Below are 24,289 nucleotides of genomic sequence, written 5' to 3'. Positions count from 1 at the left end.
TGAGTAGAGGGCTGATTTGCTTATTGTCCAGTATAGTAAAGATAATGAGCCACTCAGAAGCAAGGCTCAGGAATATTTACTTGCAGCCCATTATAAAATATGTGGCTTCCCCACATCTAAGGTTCTCAGCTGTAATACAAACCAACTGTGTGCTCCTTGTCCATCTGAACAACTTTGCAATACCTTATGGGCCTTGGGCCAAAAGGAGCCGATGTGAACATAAAACTCATGCTGTTTGCTGTATTGGAAGTAATCAAGTATTTTCTTTCTGCCCCAGCAGTCTCATGTTTTCTGCCAGACTAACTTTTTAGCTTGCGAGCAAGGTAAAATCTTAGGTGTTCACAGTTTTTGATAAAGGCTTTACAACTACATGGAGTTTGAGACTGTCTTAATGTTATATTAAGCACAACCCAAACTAGAGTCTAATCTTTATTATGTATCTTGATCAATTGTTTGAATTAGTGTAGTATATAACCCATAACAAAATTTTAGTGAAACTCTCTTCTACCCCTTAACACCACCTTGAAACTCCTCATAGTTCTGTTTTTTCTGAACCCAAACAAACCTTTCTCACCCATGTGCCACGCTGCACTCAGCCTTTGGTAACCACTGAGCCGATGCTGCATGACATACCATTTCATTACATACTTTAGACAATCGTCTCTACTCTTGACCTATGCCATACTTACCTCAAACTGTACCTTAGATAAGGTGGCCTTTCTTATGTTCAACTATTTTTTTTTCTTTTTCTTTTGAGAATGGCATTTGGGCATTAAGTGCTTTCTTTCTTCTGAGATTCTAAGTTGGCTTATCCTAAATGCTGTGTTTCAAACAAAAGAGAGGACGCCTTGAGTGCTTTTCAGATGTGATGAATTCTTCTGTCATACCAGCCTTGTATTCAACTCTGCTAACTCTTGAGCATCTTGTAACTGATGATGTTATCACCTGATGGTTAAAGACAACTGTTCCATGTTTTGATGCTATATTTGGGCCTACTCCCTAGCTCCATGAGATAGAATTTCTTTTTAACAGCTTCTATTCCCAGGGAGTTTATACAAGCTTTCTCAGCTGGTTCGGCAGGACAGTTAATTAGCACAGTCACCTCAGCTGTGCTGACATTGGTTGATGATACCAATGTAAAACCAGAAATGTTTTGGAATGATAGGCTGTATGAACTGATGCCAAAAGAGCCCTGCTGCCTTTTCCTTCTCTGTTCAAAATATGTTTAATTGTAGCTTTTCTTCCAAAGTACAGATAACACTAGTGATTAGGAAAAAAAAAAACGAAAAACAAAACTGGTATTATAGCAAGCCAGATAGGAGATAATCACTGGCCATTAGATGAAATTTATTTCCAAAGAGACAATATAGAGTTGTATGGCTTTGAAAGCACAAAATAATGTTATTTTTATCTTGCATCCGGTTCTACATATGGTAATCCTGCTGAGCCCTGTGACCAGGCAAAGTGAAGGGACTTGTTACAGTGAGTTTATTAGCTGCAATGGGACCTTGTTTCATTTAATTTGTGCCAGGAGGCTGTTATATGCAAATCACTAACAGGGTACAGAGTTGATTAAAAAAGAAATATCAGGACAGAATGGGGAGCCATCTCCATATTCTACTAGAAGCATTTCACGTTTTACCCTGTGAATATTTGGAGACATGTTAAAAATGAGCTCCCATGCTCTCTCACTAAATGGGGAAATGTTTTTGATATTTTAGGTGAAATTAAGGTTTTAACATTTAACGTACTGAATATTACTTCGAGACACCTCAGAATGACTTGAAGAAGATCAGGAAGAAAGTGATATTGAAAAAAATGGCCATTGTATAATAGGACCTAAATTTTTTCCTATGACTCCCAGTCCCAGTTTTATAATTTAGGGTTACATTTACATGGTTTTAGACAGATTTTTTGGGATAATTGAAATATTCCTAAGAGGCATTCCTAGAAATTAGTCATCATCCCCTCAGTCTAACATCTGCAATTGCCAACGGTCCATCCAAGTTTGCATTACAAAGTCTTCCTGTACTGGTTGCCTCTAGGCACCATCACCATCTTTGTGAAAAGAAAGTTCATTTGTTGAGGGAAATATTTCTGCCATTCTCAGTTTCTTTGTGTTAAAAACAAACAAATGAAAAGCAAGAACAGAAAACAGTGTTTTGATTTGAAAGAGTTTTAATGATTTTCAAAGGTGGACTAAAAAGACATGTATATGAGCCATAAATTAGGAAGAGACCAAGTAAATGTATGTATATATGGGGTCAATTTATATTTTTCAGGCCAAATGGAATTGTTGTAGAACCAGTAAGCTTTGAAAACTGTAAATATATTTTAAATTGTTTTTTTATGTTCCACAATATTTTTCCTGTCTTAACTACTTAATCAACTGCAATTGAGTGCGCAGAATATCCAAACTTTTGATAGTTTCTCTCCCAAAGTGTGGCATTCATTGTTACCTGACTAGTAGCTTAATGCCCAATAAATTATAAAAATGATAAATCAAAACCAACCAATCAAACAAACAAAAACAAGCATGTGAGGATAATCTAAAAAACTTGACTCATGTCTGCTTTTAAAAAAAAATTGTTCAGAAAATATCAGTAAAATGCCTACTAAGTACCAGGTAGTATGCTTGATACCTTACCCAACACAACTCAACTAAAAGAAAATCCAGGTGTCTGTGTACGGACAGCACAACACATTGTTTGTCTGCATATTAGTTGTCAATCCTTTGATGAATAAAGAATCTTCCCAATCCTTGAGACATACTCCTCTACATGGTAAGAGATGGTGGAAAGTGACTCAGACACAATCTCTGATCTCATGTATCTTTTATTCTGTTTTTTTTTTTCTACACTAATAATGATCTTGTAACATTGACAATATTGATGTTTCTGGGCTTGTGCACATGTGCATGTGCACACACACACACACACACACACACACACACACAAAATGGCCTTATTGACTAAGCAGATGAGAAAAATAATGCAATATGAACCACAGAAGAATTCTTTGATATAAGTCTCTCTTTGTCTGGCAAAGGAAGCTGTGAAAGCTCTACTACTGTTTCCTGGTATCTACATATCATGTGAGTCAGGGCCTTAAAAGCCTCTTGCCTTCAAAACAAAAGGCTGAAGGCAATGGTTGAAAAATGACATGAACATTATGACTGTGTCAAAGACCGTTTCTCACTGTCAATGTCTGCTTACAGACAAATTTCAGCTGGTTTCTTATTGAAATTTACTTTTGAACAAAATTTAAATTGACATGATTTTGCACATTGTGGGTTCATTTAAATTAAATTGAAGAAGTTGCCATAAATATTTACATGAAAAATGAAAGTGAGCGACAAATTTTTGAAAGATTGCTTTTCTATTTTGACATGGTGAAGGAAAGTCAGTACTGATATACAATTTGCTAGTTTGGCTAATGTGCATTTATCTTGGAAGATGACAAGTGTTCTTTAAAAATCAGATTTCCCAAGAGATACATGTCCCCCCAAAAAGGTTAAACCACCACTGCATTAAACTGTGGGCTTTGGGGGGAGTATTTTGTTTAAAGATACACATGGTTTTGTATAGTTTTCTATGAAAAGTGGTTGTTCAAGAAATAATGATTTAGTGAAATCTCTGCCCAGGAGTAAATACTTATGTTTTGCACGCGGCGAGCACATTTTCTTTTGTGGGCTTAAACTGTTCTACAATGTGACAGGTAATTTGACCTCAAAGCCAAGTGGTAGTCTTGTCTAAAGGCCAGAAAGGAGACAACTAACTAGCTTCTAACAAAACCAGTGTATACAATTTAGTCCATCCTTGAATATTGTAGACATGTGTCTTCCACTATGCCAGATGTCTTGCCTCAAGTGTACTTACTTACATATTTGTTTAGTTGTTTTTTTATGAGATGAGGCATAAAATGCAAGGTGATACTGTCTTGTGAATTGTCAGTTGTGAAGGACACACAAAATACTTTTGATAAGATCCTATTGTGCCTTCTTCTCCATCTACCCCAGCCTACCAAAGCTACTCTCTCCTTGTTGGCTGTTGGCTGTCTTACCAACCCCCAACCCCAGTCATCTCTGCTTGTTTTTCTTACCTCCCTGGCTAAGCCCCATCTTTCCATTTTTACATGTTAGCACTCTGCCGGGGCCTCAGATTACAGGAAAGCTATAGCTTTTTATAAATGACCCGAGGGAGGGACAGGATCACATTTCATTCGCCTGGAAATTTAGAATTACAAATTAATCTACAGGAAACAAATGCTTGAACAATTTAAAACTGATGTGGGCAACAGTCCACACAGTCCTCTTGCACTGGACTTCTGGCAGTGGGCTGGAGGGGGCTGGGAGCTGGTTGTCCTGTTTCTTCTCGTTCAGCCTCTCCCAGAACATTCTCGTGTTAGCTTCTTAGAAGGCTTAAGTGAAGTAATTGAAAATGTTTATGGCATTATGTTTCTAATATAACTACATTCATTTTTCAGCTTGATGAAATTATCAGCTATTTAACAGCCTTTTGGGTTGTTTTGACTGTAACATTTCTTTTATTCCTTAATGCAAAAATGCCAAGTATAAAATTTTTGCTGGTGGGGGTGTAATGGTAAAAAGGAGCTTAGATAGTGTGATTTATAGAAGGTCTACTCTCATGAGACACATGCTACTTTGACTCTGGAAATTGCTAGAACATTTAAATTCTTTTCTTCCTTTTTTTGTATCTAGTGAAAATATATGGTCCTGTGAAAAGACTTCAAATCTCATACATTATATTTCAAAAGAAATAGTTTTCAGTGCAGGCTGATAAGCATTTTTATACACTTTTAGTTTGTTTTGTTACATAGGGCATATCAGCAGCATTTCAAGAAGTGATATAAAGTAGTGATTTTATATAAAAAATTCCTTTTTTTTACTTTGAGAATGTCTGATGCTAGGAATCACGGTGTTTTCTCATAGTTTCCTAAGTAGAGGCAGCTTTACCCTCATGAACCAAACACATGGTTGATTCTAAGTTTTTCATGATTAGACTGACGTAGGCAGCCAATATTTTAGTTAACTTGTACATTTTTACTATTATTAGTTTTGTAATTATTGCCTCTTGTTGTGCTGTCTCTTATTCATGATAACTCTTAATTTATGAGTTAAAATTTTTACCAAAATGGAGAATATATTGTACTAGATATCATAGTTGGTGAATAAAGAGTCCCACTTCTGAGGAGCACAATATCCAGTGTTTGAAATTTTCATTCATTCATTTGTTCATCTGAAATTTATTGAGGTTCTTGATTGGGAAGGGCACTACACTTAAAGAACATGCTTTTGTAGAGCATGGGGAGAAAAAAGAAAATGACTAAAATGTTAAAAAGAACATAGTAAGTAGAATGGAGCAAGGTGTGGGCACCAATGGAGAAATTGCTATTGTAACAGAAGAATCAGGGGATGTTTCTGGCATTGCCTGAGACTGGAGGAACCAGCAGCACATCAATGGGTGGGGATGAGGAAAAATACTCCAGTTACATGAGGGTAAAGTAAAAGTGATAACATGGCACATGTTTAGGATGCTGTGAACAGTCATTGGCATTCATGACAACCTAAGACACATGGTAGATGGAGTTATATATTCAAATGAGATAATAAAAAAGCTTGAAACTTTTTCCTAGTTAGTGGAAAGCCTTGGAGAACATTGAAGCAGAGTACATCATGCCATTTTGTTCTAGTGAACTCTAATCTCCCACTCCAGAAATATTAAACTTGGAAGGACAGCTTAAACAAATTGGACAAATATGGTTTAGTCGCTATTTCTCCATTTTTGTTAAGAACAAATGATACTTAAACCAAAGGCAAGCAGAGTGTCTTATGACAATTATTAGATAAGCTCTAAACTTTTGGTTTTCAAGGCTATAACCACTGATTATCTCCATTCTTTTCTGTCTCTGTTTTCCACTGCCCACTTCTTTCTCCCATCTCCTTAAACTCATGGCAGTATTACCATCTCTAACCTGTTGGGAACTCAGCTCCAACTTTCCCTTATGCTATCTGAAGATGCTCTTATCTGACTGGAAGTGAGACCGACAGTATAACTTAGCCCAAGTTTACTATCACCAAACAACTAAAAAAAAAATTTTTTTTGCACTGCTCTAGTATTTCTAATTTTCTCATTTACCCTGGGAATTCTCAGCACCAGTTTAAGGAGGTCTGATCTAAGCAGATGAGACACTGACCCTCTCAAGTAAGTAACCTATACTATCACACGACTCTGATAGGAAATTAGTAGCTTCAATAGTGTTTTCTAGTGCAACTGGAAGTTTGTGGGCCTTGCTAGTTAACTAGCCCCTGTGTTGACTGAAGCTTACAATACAGTACAGAGTTTTACTTTTAGGTTCAAAACTGTGTTTCAAAATAGCAGCAAATTATCTAGCTTATGCTCAGTCTTGGATAAATCCCTCACTCAAAATTCTTCTTGCTTGTCTTGCATTGTTAGTTTTCTCCTGAAGAGTTCCCTGCTACATACTTTCTTTCATGGATAACTAACCAATATATGTAGTCTCTTCTATCTGGAAAGAACATAAAACATAACATGACTTTTATACAGTATTTTTTATTTATAAAATTGACCTTTTGCTTGAATGGGCAGTTTTCCTTTTTATATTTGATGCATACACCCGGGAACACAATCAGAAGATTCCTATTGATTGTTCTGAAGCAATTTAGTTCTGGTCATGGTTGTACTGGATTTGCAATTATACTGAGGAGAGGTATTATTGACTGGGCCTGGTAATTACCACGCTGACATCAGATTCGGCAGAAGGTGAAACTAACTTACATCTCCATGTTGGTGTTCCTGTTATAAAAGCTTTGCACTGATTCTTCCAGTCTAGGGATGAACAACAGGTGATGCTATGTTTTAGTCACAGCAATTTATTTCACTATGCAGCTCATTTACTTTTGAGTATAGTGGCTTAAGGTACTGACTTAGGAAAGGTATACATTGAGAGAAAGTTAATTTTCAACCCATGCCACATATACTTTTGTCTAGGTCACCTTTTGTATTAAAGCAGTGTGTGTGTGTGTTACTAGGGATTGGACCTAGGAGTTCTCTATCTCTGAGCTACACCCTCAGCTCTTTAAATTTTTTGTTTTTGAGACAAGGTCTTTCTAGGTTGCTGAAAGTTACCCTATATTGCTGAGTCTGATATTGAACCTGCCCACCATCTTTTCTCAGTCTCCCAAATACTGGGATTACAATGCCTGGCTCTTTTATAAGTAGATGGATTACTTTTGCAGATGTTTAATTAAATAAAATGTGGCCTATTAAATAGTGAATTTACTTTTAATGTAAATTTTGAATTTCTTAGATTATATGAAAAATTTATGTATTATCTCATAGCAGTTGCAGTATGTTTATCCTTAGAAAATAGAACTATTTTATGTACACTAAACCCCATATAATTGGTAGTTTTGAGTAAATTAATCAAAGCCTGTATGTAAATAAAATTTATATGGAAGAAGCATTTTCTTTTACTTAATACCATGCCAAAACATACAGAAGAAAAAAATGTGCTGGCATAACAACCCACAGGCTCAATTGCAGAGAAGCTTGGCTTACCTGCAACCTGCAATGGATGCACTCACAAATTAGCAATGAAAAGTATATTGTTTGTATTAGCATTTGATTAACAAAAATCTAAAAGTAATTTGCTCAAAGTGATTACCAAGTATGCATATTTGCTCTTGTAGTTTTCATGATATATTTACTTTAATTTCCAAAATGAAATTAATATAATTAGAAGTTGTTATAACCTAATCATATTTTAGAAGGTTTTTGTTTTTTGTTTTTTGATACTGAGGGTGGAACCCAGGAGCTGCAACATTTTACCATTTAGAAGGTTGTGTTTTGTTTTGTTTTGTTTTGATACTGACGGTGGAACCCAGGAGCTTTTCTACCTCCGGGCTATACTCCCAGACCTATTTTATACTTCATTTGGAAACAGGGTCTCACTAAGTTGCTGAGAGCCTCACTCAGTAGCTGAGGCTGGCTTCGAACCTGTGCGATCCTCCTGTCTCAGCCTCCCAAGCGCGGGGATTACAAGCGTGCGCCACCTCGCCTGGCTCCTAATAATATTTTAAATGGGATGCATCATGTCTGGAACATGGGAAATTCTCTATTCACCACTGATATTATAGATCATCAGGTTTTGTTTTAAAAGATACAAAATTGTAATTATAATTGAGAGAATTTGACAAGAAAGCATTATAAGCCCCTTCTAGTTATAGGAAAACACATCATTTGATATGCAAAATCCAGTCTTTTCTGTTCTATCATCTTTGGTTAACTTATTGTTAGATCCATTGTCCTTGTATTAGAAGATTATTATTTTTAGTATAGATTCAATTTAGACTGTCAAAGATTGCTTTTTTTTTTTTTTTAATTTGGTACTGGAGATTGAACCTCAGGCCTCAGGGACATTCTGCCTCTAAAATACATCCCAGTCCCTGGTCCAATCTTTTGTTTTGAAACAGAGTCTCCCTAAGTTGCTAAAGTTCTTCCTAAATTGCTGGGGCTGGCCTTGAACCTGTGATCCTCTTGTTTCAGCCTCTCAAATAATGGGATTACAGACCTGCACCACCATGCCCAGTTGCCACTTTTTCATTATCTTATGAAGTGCAATAACTCCCGGATCAATATAATACTTGTAAAGGAGTAGTGTTCATATCTTTCTGGACAAAATTGAGATGGTTTCAGAGTTTAGATAGGCCATTCCTACAAAGGGAGAGTCATTAAAAAAAATGGAAAAATTCCACATAGAATTAGAGGATCTTGTTCACATGATATTTCTGATTTAATATATCCACCCACAAAAGTACCAGCTTAGAAATAGTCCAATGACAGAAGATGTAGGTTGTCTCCTGCCCCTCAAACTCTCAGCTGAGACAGACTGTTGAGATCTGCATTTGCCACCTTCTGATTATACTATATTTTAGACTACTGGCTCTGAGAAACTGTACAAACCAGACAGAGGCAAAGCTGATTACAATAATCTCAGTATGGTTCAATTATCACAAGAAAGAAAAATGCTCAGCTTTATGGTCATAGGATACATTCTAATCTCTCTATAGTCATTTTACCAAGAGTACCTTGGTCTCCCATGGTGCATTATACCAGAGTACAGAAGTTCCTGTGCAAACCCATCACCACCACTCAGGGAAGTCATGTTAATCAGCAGAGACATCAAAAACATCAGTTTGACATCCTGAAGGAGAAGAGGCAGGAGCAGACAAGGTTATTGTCACTGGTGTGCTAGGGAGCCACTGGGAAGGGAGGTTGTCTCTACTGTCCGGAAAAAGCACTGTGGCCTGAATGGCTTGTGTGAGAAGAAATTTTGTCTAAACCATTAAGAAAACTTCAGAAAAGCAAATTTTGGGATTAAATAGAGAGGATAAGAAACTCAATTCTTCATTTTGCTTTTGTAGATAAGGCTGGGTTGATCAACTCAAAAAGAAAAAGAACAAGTATATCCTATTTAAGACTGAAATATTTGCTGAGCTTTACTGCTATTTTCAAAGGGTCTCATAGAAGGAAGTGGGAAATGAAATATCTTATCTCTTTAACTGGACTCTACATGCCTATCATTTATGAATTATCATGTTTTTATCTCTTATACACCAAGCGTATTACAGAGTACCCTGAGACCAATATCACATTTACTAATGTCTATTTTTGCTGTAGAATATTTCAACCACTCGCAACCTGCAGATAAAATGCCTCACTCCATTGTCCAGAATTACAAGTTAAAGCAGAAGTTTGAATGAAGTAAAAAATATCCCAGTTAATTGAAAAAAGGAGGAAATATTCAAGCCAGAATAAAAGATGTTCAGTGATTTTTGAAGAAAATATAAAGTTGGAATAAAGCCATGACACCAAATGAAACAAATAATCCATTTCTTCCCCACCAATCTATGTGTCTCTCAAACCTGCAAAAACCATCTGAACATCAGTGACACGGACATTTATCTCAGCATTTTGAGTATTTTTTGTTTCTGTGGTCTTTCAGCAAATAGAATTGCGTTTGTATATCTCTATGCTTTGTGATGTATCCCTGATCATTTAAAACATTCAGCTTCGATCTGGAGGCAGAGAACAAAGAAATGTAAATGCACAGGTTGAAGCCTAACAGGAAGAGGACTGCACTTCTGGTATAATACAGAAGTATGGAGATAAAAGACAGCACTTTCTCTCTCTGTCTCTCACATTTGCATTGTAAAAGATGCCATAGTTTTTATTTTAAATGCAGTTATTTGCCAGTGTTTTAGGAAATGATAAACTTTTAACTTTGCAAAGTTGACTTAGAGTGTTTAATACCATGTAATATGAGGTTGGATCAGACAAACCTTTACAAATTAAGTGTCTGGAAAATTTTTGAGTACTCTGTGGGGAGATACCATGTAAATTCTCCCTCCAGTTCCTCTGCACACCCCCGTGGCATGCACGAAGTGGGCGGGCAGTCCAGAGACAACAGGGAGGCCACCTATCCCTGGGGTGTTTACACACACAAGGCACAAATGGTCACCCTCTCAGCTGCTGCTGCTGGCCAAATTTAGTTACCGAGATCGGGAACAGGAAGGCCTGAGGAATGCTGAGCTGAACTGTTGCTCATGCCATTAAAAACTCAACTAGGCAGAAAGCTAGGAATGGAGCCGTTGACAAAGATAAAGCCGAGAGCTCTGTGGCTTATCCTTAATTAGGTGTTGGCATTGGTTCTTGTCAAACAAGGGTAGAGAGTGTGTGCTGCGGCACAGTGACGCACACAGACAGCCCCAGTCACAGTTGGAGGGAACACAAAGTGCATTCAAGCTGGCATTGAAAGGGATTTAGATAAGTACTCGAGGTAACAAAATCGAAAACGGAGGATGATAGCAATGGAAGCTTTAGATGAATTGCAACTGAGTGCACCTTTATTACAGCTTATCAGTCTCCAGACAGCTACAAACCAACCTTCCTGGTGCATTTCTCTCCCTGTTCTCCTGGATTAAAGGTCAAAGTAACTCAAATTTATATGTTCTGTCCTGCTGTCTCAGTCTCTCTGGTTACTCACATATATGCGCCACATATCTCAAGCATTTGGTATCCCAGGCATGAAGCTTCTACTCCTTGAATGAAGCAAAAAGCCTTCCCTCATTGTAAAGGTTTCAATTATTTAAAATAATTATCTTGTGGGAAGAGATTGCAAATAATGCAATATTAAAAGGTCACAAAAATGCTACCGGCATAAATACACACAGGGTAATGTGCCAGTTCTAATCGCTCTTGTCCATAATCACAGTTATATTTTGTATCCATTTGACATATTCAGATAGCTAATATTCAGGCTTATTAGAACACTGCCTATATGTATTCTCAACATACACAAAAGCTGTGTGTTTTCATAATATGTATAAGCACTTCAGACGGTAAGCTGTGCACATTGCAGCTAGCAGATGGTAGCTCTTATCACAGATAAAAGCACATATATATGTTTCTGTAACTACACCCTAAGAGAGAACAGATAAGAGAAGAACTCTCTCCACATCACAGCTTACATTACCCATCTACTTAGGCAGCAAACAGCATATGTTTTACTGCTTTGGAAAAGAAGTACTTGAGAGGAAAATATAATTAAAATAAACTTAGGGATAACCTGGATAAATATAAAAACTGTGTTAATGGAAAGTTGTATGTGTGTGTGTGTATGTGTATGTGTATGTGTGTGTGTGTGCGTGTGCAGGGAGGTGGGTACTTTCTACATGCAGAAAGTAAGGCAATAATAAAGAGTACTTTTTTTTAAGGATGCTAGATAAAATTCAGGATTCTCATTTAATTCAACTTTTAGATGAAAAATGTTTTTTTTTCAGTATAATTATGTCTCAAGTTTTGCATATCCTTTGTCCCATTTGATATATTCTTATATTAAAATATCACGAGTTGTTTATCTGAAACTTAAACTAGTGCATATATATATATATATATATATATATATATATATATACACACACACACACACACATATATATTTGCTAAGTCTGGCAAGGACGGTTTTTAGCTGCTGTTATAATTTTAAACCAATGCTTTCAGTGTTCCAGGTAAAAAGAAATATTAGCAGGCAAATCTATAATCTGTACTGAAAGAATATGATTCAAAGCCTCTTTCTCCAAAAGCCTGTGAGGATTTTGAACATTTGTCTGAATGATGCCATCAATAGTAAAGCCAGTATGCCTAATTTAGGAAATAGATCTCCCTTCTCCAGAGTTTTAGATTCTGGTTTGGAACTATCTGGGTAATTGTTTCACATTGGCTACATGTTTACCTTTTTTTTCATTTATGAATTTGGTTTATTATTTCAGACTGAGATCTATTTGCTCTCATAAAATAGAAGGCAGACTTTAAATATCCCCTGTGTACACGTTTGTATTCCTCTGGTGAGACCGGCATTCAGGGGAAGGTGAAATGGAGTTCAGATAATTTTTTTTCTTAGGTTTTTGCTCTGGCTTTTGTCTCTTGTCTTTCAGCGAAACTGAATAAAGATGTCTCCATTTTCCACCAAAAGATTAAATTACTTTTAGAATGCTGGGTAAACATCTGCAGAGGAACGATCTTAACAAACGTATTTTGCTTTTACACAAACTTATGTGACACTTTTGTTTTCTCTCTTCAAGAGCAGAGAATAGATGGGAGCCTGCTTTTCTGAGCCGGAGCGCCACTGCCACTAGCTTGGAACTTTTGGCAGGCAGCCAACCTATCTCCGTAGCCCAATGAAACCCTGATTCCATCTGCTCCAGCAGCACAATATATTCCACTTCAGGTCAGAAATGGGAAGCTGGCAGTATTAACATTACACTAATCTGTAAAGACATTTTCACTGGGCTAGATAGGCTAATGTTACACAGGCTTTCAAAGCTTCAAGGGTAAGGAGCAACGGTAATTGTCAGGGGAAGATATAGCAGACAGTGGATTCTTGCTGAGAATATTCCAAGATAGGCTAGATGGATGGATCTATAGAACAAGCAAAGAAAGAAAGGCCTTTTAAAAGAGACAAATCATTTGCTATCTTGTTAAGCAGGAATTTCAAACGCAGCTTTGGATCATAGATTGAGCAACTACAAACTCATGTTTTTGCATGTTTATTGCTGTCACACACACACACACACACACACACACACACACACACACCTTCAAAGTTTATTAGATATTTGATAAAACACAATCTGCATTAAAAACCCCAGGTAGAAATAGATTGCTTAGGGTTATCTTGATAGTGAAGAGTCAGAGTGATCCCCAGCTTTTGAAATATTTTTTTATATAGAAGAATATGTGGCTAGCCTCCCTCATGCTCCCCTTTCCACACCCTTTTACTGTATTTTCCTTTGTAGAAAACATGCTCACTTTGAGATAGAGAGTCCTACAACCAATTGCTCTTCAAACATAACCTACCAAGGACTTTATTATAGACCCTTCATGGAAAATGTACTGAAGGAAACCACTCTGAAAGCAGATTAATGCATATGATGAAAATTGAATACCAGTAACAATAAAGGTCTTTTTATTTTTCTAGCTCTTTGGTTGGGGGTTGGAGGATAGTTTAAGATACACACCTTCAGGCATATTAGAAACCATTAAGAACTACATTTCAGGAAATTGTAATGTATAAAAATTCAATTTAGATGGCTTGATTTTCTTTCAGCAGGAGGGAAAATGTTTAGCTGGAAATGAATTGTTTGAAAATCCTCACAATTAGGAAGTATACAGTTATGATTTTTGTTATTAATTTGAAGTTACATACAGTTGATGTGAAAAATTATTTTTGTGCTAGAATAAAAGATTTTCACATACACACACACACACACACACACACACATATGCCATCTCTATAGTTTAAAAAGTAACAAAACCTAAACAAAATTTTAATTTGCTGTTTTATTAAGTGGAAACCAAGAGTCACCTGTTTTAAAGTTTTCTCTTTTTAAAAAAAAACTTAAAAAACAAAAGCTGTTTGGAAATTAATATAACCGCCTACATTTTCATTCTCAGAAAATTGTACTGGTTTAACACTTAAACACTTCCTATATTCCTTTTCATAAAAATTTGGATACAAAGGAACTAAACTTGTGTGGAATTAAAGGCCTCCTCCTCTTTTTTTATAGTTCCCAATCTAAATGGAAAATTCACACAGGGCACAGGTTAATGAATATGCATGAGTCTTCATGCATTGATATACATATGATTTCTCATCTACAGAAAGGGCTTGGAAGACTTGTTATCTGACCAGAAAAGCCTGTAGTAAGTTGAGATAAAGGAGACTGACTCCAATCCCTTCAGCCTTTGCAATTGCTTTATATTCTAATCACTGAGCTAAGCATCTGTCCCCGGCAGGCGGCTTGTTCAATCTAGCAGATAACGAATGCAGCCCAATGGTGGCCATGCTGGCCCTTCCCCCACACACGAGGAGCTAGTGTTCCATTCCTTTGATTACACAGGCAGCGGGAAAGCACTCTCAGAGCTGTAATTGCCTCCGTTATGAAACATCTTCACCTGTTAGCCAAAGCTAAGTTGAATCACAGCAGAAATTATTAACAGTGGCTGTTTTCAAGCCAACTTAATTTGAGCTGATGCTGCTGTTCACTTAACACAGATGAATAGGTGTGCAGGACGAGAGTCTAAGTGGAGATGACACCCCAATGAATATTTGCTTGCAGCCCTGCTGCAGGGAGCTGGCTTGCACAACAACAGTCAATTGTTAAAAAGCTGAAGGGGGACCGGAGCACTGGACAGGACCCCCTCCTCCGTAGGCACTTTCTGTGCCCAGGAGAACTTCCTGACTAATGGCGGCTTCTGACAGCTAAATTGTTTTTTTCAATTAGTTTCCACAAATGTTGGCAAACACAAACTGCTTTTTGGGGGGACATGTACAATGGTATGAGATACACTACCCTGCTTCCAATGTGGCCAGAAACAGTCTTTTTCAGAGCGCCGAAGAGGCATTAAAATTTAATGGTCTGCTTTCATTTTCTCTGCAGTGTGCTTCAAGATGATTATAAATTACAGCATTCTGCTTACTTTTGACGGAATAAGTCATGTATCAGCATTTGATTTAGAAGCAACGTGTGCTTGACATATGAAACACATCTTGCAGATGTGATTTATCACAGAGCTCTTTTTTATTTTTATTTTTTCCAAAGAAAATAGCTGCACAGGAGGGTCAGCAGCATGGCAGTGACAGTCATCCCATGGTGGGGCGATGGTTGTGGCTTCAGAGGGTAAGCTTTTAAGTGTCTGAACAATTTGAATAAATCATTTTTCAAATTGGGAAAATCTTTGTCCCTCAAAGCTCAATATTGTTCCCAATGATCTCACTTTGTTTTCTTTTTTAACTTCACTGGGGAAAAAAGTGAGCAAGGCATTATTAGATATAGAAATAATTTCCCAAAGTTGGATGGAGGTGTCACAGGGCAAGATATCCTCCTGTCAGACCAGAGCAGTTTGGGAAACGGTTGGCTCGTAGGGTTTCTGGTGCAGTATGACAGGCCTAGGAGGGAGGTTGAGCAGATGGGGGATTTTTCATCTGGTTGGGTGTGGGTCTAGAGGGATGGCACATAACAATGCCCAACTCTGTCGGGTGGTTTATTTCGTTGCCTCTGAAGCCGTCTCTGCTGGTGAACTGAGCTGCCATACAGCTAGCCCATTCCTTTTAGCATCTCTTTACCAATATCTCTAATGACTGCTGTTAAAACTATTGTGTGAGAACTATACTGATCATTAAATAGTTTAACCAAATAATCAGCTGAGCCACGTTTTGTTTACCAAGTGTGACTAATAACTACAACAGAGATGCAGAAATTACACATAGTATTTCAAACTCATAGTTCATGGTACACGGTTCTGTGGGACGCTTTCCATTGCTGCGACAAAATGCCTTAGAAAGTCAACTTAAGAAGAGGAAAGATTTACTTTTGGCTCATGGTTTCAGTCCATGATCAGCTGGATGCATGGTTTGTGGGCCTGTGGTGAGGCCATGCATAGTGCCAGAAGGGCAGAGCAAAGCTGTTCACCTCACAAGGCTGCTAGAAGCAGTAGAGGGCAGGGATCCCCATGTACCCTTCAAGGGCACGCCTTGACAAAACACAAGCCAGGAGCTCCTAGGGCCAATAACAGCAGTACTCATGATTTCTGTGCTAGCTTCTTCCCCACCTTTATGAAACAGCATATTGATATTACAACTTGAGAAAAGTCTGTTTTAGGTATTTCTTCATCCCTATTATGATAGTGACTTCTTGTTTTCTCTGTAATGCGCCTATGTCAATTGCTTACTATATAGCTTTCTTTTTCAATTCCTTTTTAAAATTATCCAATCACCTGATTAGAATATAAACAGCCCAAGGACAGGTGTGTTTTTCATAATATACAGTATATTGCTTACTTGGGACATTGTGGGAGCCCACTGAGTATTTGGTGTATGGTACATGAAAACAAATTTAAGTATGTGGAAATTTGATTTAGGGTTAGAGGGTAAATTTCTTGATATTCACAAAATATTTTGCCAGATCTTGTAAATTATTCTATAACATATTTATTCTCTATATTTGATTTTGTGGAACTGGCCATGTGAAGAAGAATGAAAAGATATATGTATATATATATGTCTGTGTGTATGCACATACATATTTATACATATACATACATACACACATATACACTTTCCAGATGTATCAGAAAGGAGGAATTTCTTCTTTGACATCTCTTTGTATTGCAACACACACACACACACACACACACACACACACACACACACACACACAAACACACCCCAGAAATTGAGATTATTGACTCTCTGCTACAGATCACTGCCTCCATCAACAAGATCAACAAGGAGTATTCCTTGGAATTTCTTATCTTTATTAGTGTCTTGTCCAGGCACATACCTTGATTGTTCATCATAGGAACTTCCAGAAATGCCCATCAACGCTTCAGGAGAAAACATCAACAGAAGGTTGATGAATAGGTGCTTCTGTTTCACGGATTCTAAAGTGCTAGATCATGATTATTACCCAATTCTAAATGAGTCCTTGTGCTAAAAGTTCCACTTGATAGCAAACTCAATTCTCAATAAGTTCTGATTTTGCCTTCCCCATCCCAGCTGCATCCCCAGGTGAGGTGGTACTCTCCCTGACAGCGTGAGCAGTGCACTCAGCTCTAGCTCCTCAACAGTGCGTACTTGGTGATATTTGTGAAGCTGGTGTTTGATGACCCTAATTGTTAGAAACAAATTTTGAGAAAGCCACATTTAAAACCTCATAAAATAAAAAGGAACACAGTAAGGCAATTTACTTCTGTGCAGAAAGGTACAAGCACACTGTGTGGATCAGTCTAATTTGCCTTTTAGTCCCCAACTCAAGGGGAAGCCAATACGCCATTCCCTATTGGCTAATTTTTACTGGGCAGATTTTCATAAAAGGAGAAACACAAAAACCAGCACATCTGGGAAAGGAACACATAGACACGGTGTACGAAAGGTACAAAATAGATGTCTAGGCTACAGTTATAAAATGGAAGCCTGCCAAGTTTCCATGTGATCGTGTAACTTCGACAGAAGATTGCTTTTGTTTCTTACAAAATACATTTTTTACCAAAAAAGTGTGTGATCTTACAGCTTTGATTTTTCAGAATTTTTGGTGGCAATTTATCATGAGAAAAATGGCTACTATTTCTCACTAGAAGGACTTTGTTTTATAGGCATATAAGAAAACATGTTTTCTTTGTTATAAGAAAACATTTTAAAAAATGGTGACACATAATGATACCTATGTAAATCAGAGCATACACAATACACAAAACATGTATGTATGTCAGTAATCTCCAACATGACACAAGGGAAACACATGCAGCTATTAAGCACATGATACGGAATTTGTCTAAATTGAAATTTTCTATGTTAAATATACCTCAGATTCAGCATAAAAATATAAAATATCTAATGAACAACTTTAAAAATGTCTGAGTGCCTGAGTATTAATTATATGTTGAAATATAATTCTCTGGTCAGAATATAATATTTTGCCTATAATATTTGGATATTACATATAATGTACATGGGCTAAAATAATATATAAATAAATTATAAAGTTATTTTTATATTTTTTTCACTTTAAAATATTGCTGCTTAAGCTGGGCATGGTGGTACATACTTGTAATTCCAGGACTTGGGAGGCTGAGACAGAAGGATCACGTATTTGCGGCCAGCCTCAGCAACTTCTTAGGTGCCTCTGCAATTTAGTGAGATTCTGTTTCAAAATATAGAATGAGAAATAGGGCTTGGGCATAGCTTGGAGGTACAATGTTCCTGGGTTCAATCCCCAGTATATACAAAAAACTGCTGTTAAAAATGGTACATGGCGCCGGGCATGGTGGCACACGCTTGTAATCCCTGTGCTTGGGAGGCGGAGACAGGAGGATCGCGCAGTTTCGAAGCCAGCCACGCTGGCGTAAGAGACCCTGTTTCAAAAATATAAAATAGGTCTGGGAGTGTAGCCTGGAGGTAGAAGGGCTTCCAGGAACCCCAGTACCACCACCACCCAAAAAAAAAAAAAAAAGTACATGGCTTGCATTTTATTTCTGTGCTAGTTGCTTTAATTAAAAAAGACAAAATAAATTTCTGCAAACGTTAGCAAACTGAACTATCAATATAAAGACCATGATGTGTATATCTGTCTCTTGTAATATTTTACTTCTCTCAAATTAATTATTTATTCAGAGATTCTCCCTAGCATAACCATGGGCAATATTTTTGACATTAAGATATACTTAGAAAGTGGGTGTTATCATTCTACTGAAAAACATTAAAGAGAATTACACTTAAAAATTGAGAAGCATTCACAAGTTATTTTTCTTATGAATTAGATTTTAGGAACAGTTCATTCATAGTTGGCTTTGCAAGAGACAACTCATGGAACAGAGAAAGCAAGGGAAGCTGAGCATTATTTTGAATTTCTAGTGAATAAGGCTTGATAGACCTGTAACTGAAGAGTGTAATTTAATTGTGCTAAGAGGCAGATGTAATTTGTATTTTTTCTTTATAACTGGCTCTTCTGTCTGCTAGCTGGTTACCAGACTGTGGACTCCAGAGAAAATATGCATATCTACCTTCTGTTGTGTTGTTTATGTAGAACCACACCAACCCTATTGTGTGAAATGCTAGAATTGATGCACATTTCTTCTTGGAAGACACTAGTGTGTGTGTGTGTGTGTGTGTGTGTGTGTGTGTGTGTGTGTGTGTGTCACTGGGGATTGAGCCCAGGGGCATTCTCCCTTTGAGCTACATCCTTGTCCCTATTTGATTATTTATTTATTTATTTATTTATTTATTTATTTATTTATTGGTGGTACTGGGGTTCCTGGAAGCCCTTCTACCTCCGGGCTACACTCCCAGACCTATTTTTACATTTTTTAAATTTGGAAACAGGGTCTCCTAAGCCAGCGCGTGCAGCTGGCTTCGAACCTCCGCGATCCTCCTGTCTCTGCCTCCCAAGTGCGGGGATTACAAGCATGCACCCAGACGCCCGGCTTAATTTTTTATTTTGAAACAGGGTTTTACTAAGTTTCCTAGGGCCTGGCTAAGTTGCTAAGCCTGATCTTGAATGTGTGACCCTGTGATCCTCCTGTCTCAGCCTCTTAAATATTGGGATTACAGATGTGAGTCACCACTTTCAGCTGAAAGACACTTTGTGTGTGTGTGTGTGTGTGTGTGTGTGTGTGTGTGTGTGGTACTAGGGATGGAACCCAGGGGCCTTCTACCTCTGGGCTATACTCCCAGACCTATTTTATATTTTATTTGGAAACGGGATCTCTCTAAATTGCTGAGAGCCTCACTAAGTAGATGAGGCTGGCTTCGAACCTGCGCAGTCCTTCTGTCTCACCTTCCCAAGTACTGGGATTACAAGTGAGCGCCACTACAAGACCGTGAAAGACACTTCTGATGAAGGCAGAAAAGAGATGACACAATTTCTGGGCCATTGGCTGAAGCTAAAAATGGGAAAAGGTAAGGACTGGGGGAAAAGTTTCTTGACCCAAGATGAAAGTTTCTTGACCTAAGAGAGAGAGGCTTCTTAGGATGAGAAATGAATAAATAAAATATCTGAGCAGCTTTGGAAGAGTGTTTTGTCTTGCCCTTTTGTTGCTGTGACCCAAATACCTGATAGGAACAACTTTGAGAAGGAAATTTAACTTTGGCTCATGGTTTCCGAGGTTCAGTCACCTGTCACAGGCAGAAGCATCAGGGCGGCCTGGCATGGTGGAGATAAAGCTTCTCCACTCATGGGGAGAGAAGCAGAGAGGGCGAGAGAAGGGGCCAGAGACAGGCTCAGTCTTCAAGGCCATAGCCCCGGTGAACCAGCTCCTCCAGCTCCTCCAGTTACTCCCACCTCTGAGCCATGCGCGATGCCAACACAGGAGCCTTTCTGGGGAACATTCCGGATCCAAACAGTAACAGGAGGCAAACTTATTTTTTATTATTGAAAACAAGAAAATCCCACTTCTTGATCCAAGAGTGAGTCCCGGTGGCCTCTTGTGCAGGGGACCATGGTGCTTGTTTTTGTTGTAGTGTGTTTCCTCCTTCAGTGCTTCTTGTTCTGAGGTTGTTTACATGTTTTGACAACCTTATAGAGACTCAGCTAAGTTCTCATGCACTGCTATGTGATGTTAAAAATGACAGTTTCAAACACAGGTCTTTATTGAGAAGCCTCTACCATGTACAACTTTTCTTATGTTTTAAACAAGGAAATAAAAATGTTTTGGGACAGCATAATATAGAAGCTTTGAACTTGGACTCTTCACCTCTGCTATTTTGAGAGCATAGTAACTCTCTCCTGGATGGAATTCCCTCAATTCTGTTTTCTTGGTCTAAGGAATCAAATGAGGAGTGCTTTATTATTTCATAAGAAAACAATTTTCCTGATTCTTTTCAGGGAGGAAGGAACATGGAAATCATTCAGAAAATGTTGTGCCCTTGAGTTTTCTGGTTAAGTTAAACATTTGGCATAGAAGGCTTGGAAAAAACTGAAGTAAAAATAAACCCTGAAATAGAGATTACTTAAATACCATGACATGTGTCTCTGGAGTGGCCCTTGTCAGAAAAGAAGACCAGCTGTTACTTCCTAATTCTGGTTGTTTTGCTGAAAAAAATCTCTTTAGTCATCACAGACACGACCTTTTGAGATGCATCTCCCTTCCCAGGGAGCAAGTTTCTGTGGCATTAAAATTGCATGTGGAGCAGGAGAGGTGCTTGGATTTATTTCAGAGGTGGGAACATGAAAAGCAGGTTAATGTGCAGCACCCAAACAGCCTCTCTTTATTCAAACTTCAATTCAAAACTGTCACTGTAATAAAAAATAAAATTTAGAATTTTTGTTCTTGAAAGTTTTTGGTGCAGGAAAAATGCCATTCATACTTTGCATGTAAGTACTATCTAGTACTAATTGTTTTAAGTCAGTAAACTTTACTAGAGTTTTCTCTACGGAATAATTTAGTTGCGAGTGATAGAAAACTTGACCAAAGTGAATTTAAGTGCAGAAAAAAAACATTCATTGGTCCAAGTAACTGGAAAGCAACATGTGTCCCAGTAGGTGAGGTTTGATAAAACACCTAGAAAGTTATCACAAAGGCCCTTCCAGATCTCCTCTAGGTCACAGAACTGATGCTTAGTTTGGGAACCATATTCTCACACAGCTATTTTCAAGGAAGGAGAAAAACATCTTAGGATGGTTCCCTAAAGAAATTACACTTTGTCCTGAAGTTAAGGGCTGAATGTGTCCCCCAAATTCAGACATTGCAGTCCTAACCTCTAGCATCTCAGAATGTGACTGCACTCAAAGATGGGGTCTTTAAGAGGTAATTAAGTAGAGGATGAACATTCTGTGTTCTATTTCCTGATATCTACATACATACACACACACATATATATATCAGGAAATAGAACACAGGATATATATGCATTTGTATATATATAATTAAAAAAATATTGCCTGGAAAATAGAAGTCACACAATAAATTGGTGTTAAAGAAAGCTTTTTTTTCCCCACTCAATTCTCTTTTCAGCAGCCATGAGATATTAAAACCATATAGATATGTGTGCATGTATGTATATTCACATGCATGCACACACACTTCCTGTGACACTATTGAAGGCATCTCTTCTGTCCGTCCCGACTCCTGGTTTCATTTGCCTGCTGGCTGGGAGCAGAGCCATCCAGTCTTACCAGACATGATCCAGACCCACTGCAGGACTCAGGGGACCATCTGAGACAACAGCGTGAACATGGGAATTTAATGTTTTCTTTGTGTCTTCCAAGCTACCGATCAAATGTGAGTCACAGCAATCAAATTACCATATTGAGGTGTTTATTTTTTCCTGGCAGAATGTGTGTTATTTTGAGATTTCTTTAACCTTTTGAATTCATTTGATTTTTCTGAACCTTTCAAGAAGATATAGTAAGCCAGGTGTGGTGGCACACGTTTGCAATACCAGTATTTGGAAGACTGAGACCTAATCCTAATGGATTGCAGGTACAAATCCTGAAACTTAGTGAAGCACTGTTTCAAAATAAAAAATAAAATAGGGGTTGGGAGTGTAGGTCAGAGGTAGAGTGCCTCGAGTTTTTCTTTACCTGTCCACATATTATAAGGCTCTCACCCCTTCTGTTCATCAGTTTTAGCTCCTGTACACTCCTACCCACACTTTCTCCTCTGCTCTCTCTGCTGGCTTCCCTGTCTTCAGTTGTACTGTGTGCCTTTCACCCCTCGGAGTGGGTCAGAGGGCTTGAAGGTCAAATGGGTCATTGATTTTCACACTTGTGTTCCAGTCAAAATCCTTGAGCTTCCCTACACAGTATCCCTCTACCTCTAAGATATAACAGGAAATGGTGCTGAGTTAACTTTGTAAAACTCACTTGCAACTCTATTCAGTATCAGAAGAACGAAGAAACAAAGCCTGTGGATTTTGTGACACTATACCTGGGCCAGATTCTCTGCCAGTATATATCCTGTTTAAGTAAGAGTGCTAGGAAATTTAAATAAGCATGAGGGATGCATAGCATGGCTTTCCTAATCGAGTTTTTTGAGAAACATCAGTCTTAGTTTCACCTGTTACAATCTCACCATAAATCGTAAAAATAAAGCTAGAATTGGAATTATTATTACCTTCAAGAATCATATTTCACACTTTGTTGATTTCAAAGGTACTTTTGAGGCATCAGTTTACTCAGTAGCTGAGACTGCTTTTGGGCTATGTTTGTTGTCAGGGGATCCAGGTCATCATTAGGGGAGATTCCTTCTAGCCCCCCCGGGCCTGATCCGACTTTGCTCTCTTTGGCCAAAACATACATCCTTTCCTGTTAACCTGTCCAGTCTTCCAGTCTCCTGGAAGACAGCAACACTGAATATCTTGTCTTCAACTCTTATCTCCACTGGTTATTATATCTTGTACATTTTAGACAAGTTTTCCTTAGGTTAATAATGAACTTCATCCAGGTGTGGTGGCGCACGCTTGTAATCCCCGCGCTTGGGAGGCTGAGACAGGAGGATCGCACAGGTTCGAAGCCAGCCTCAGCTACTTAGTGAGGCTCTCAGCAACTTAGTGAGACCCTGTTTCCAAATAAAAAATATAAAATGGGTCTGGGAGTATAGCCCGGAGGTAGAAAGCCTCTGGGTTCCACCCCCAGTACCACCAAAAAATAAAAAAAGAACTTCATGTTCTGCTTAATTTGTTCAGTGAATGAAATTGATCATAGAGGAATAACTTACACTTGGTTTCACAAGGTTTACATACCTGCATTATTTGTTAAGGCATCTTTAACTGCTGACTTCAGTTGTCTTGATATCCAAGAAGATATGTAAACACTTTCATTTGAGATAACCACTCTATAATAATGTTAATAATACTGGAAATGCTAAAAATTAAAGCAATTACGTCTTTAGTATGTATTGTGTACTAGCATTTTAATCAAACCATTTCTACTTATAACAAGCTAGTTATTAGGATATTTATGTAGTATTATATCTGATTTTTCTGCTGAGGATACTAAGGCTCATTAAATTAAAGCTCTTAACCAAGCTCAGAGAGGCTGGGATGGCAGGGGTGCTTTGAGCTAGAGGAGAAAGGTAGGGGAGAATGGCCTAGGGGAGGATGGGAGGGGCTTATGGAGCCACTCCTGTTACCAAGAACATCCATGCCCTGGGAATATCTGGTCAACACATAACAGCTTTAGAAGCCTTCA

The sequence above is a fragment of the Muscardinus avellanarius genome, assembly GCF_963383645.1.
Source record: "Muscardinus avellanarius genome assembly, chromosome: 7".
In the NCBI taxonomy this organism is placed as follows: Eukaryota; Metazoa; Chordata; class Mammalia; order Rodentia; family Gliridae; genus Muscardinus; species Muscardinus avellanarius.
This window is presented reverse-complemented; position numbering follows the sequence as displayed.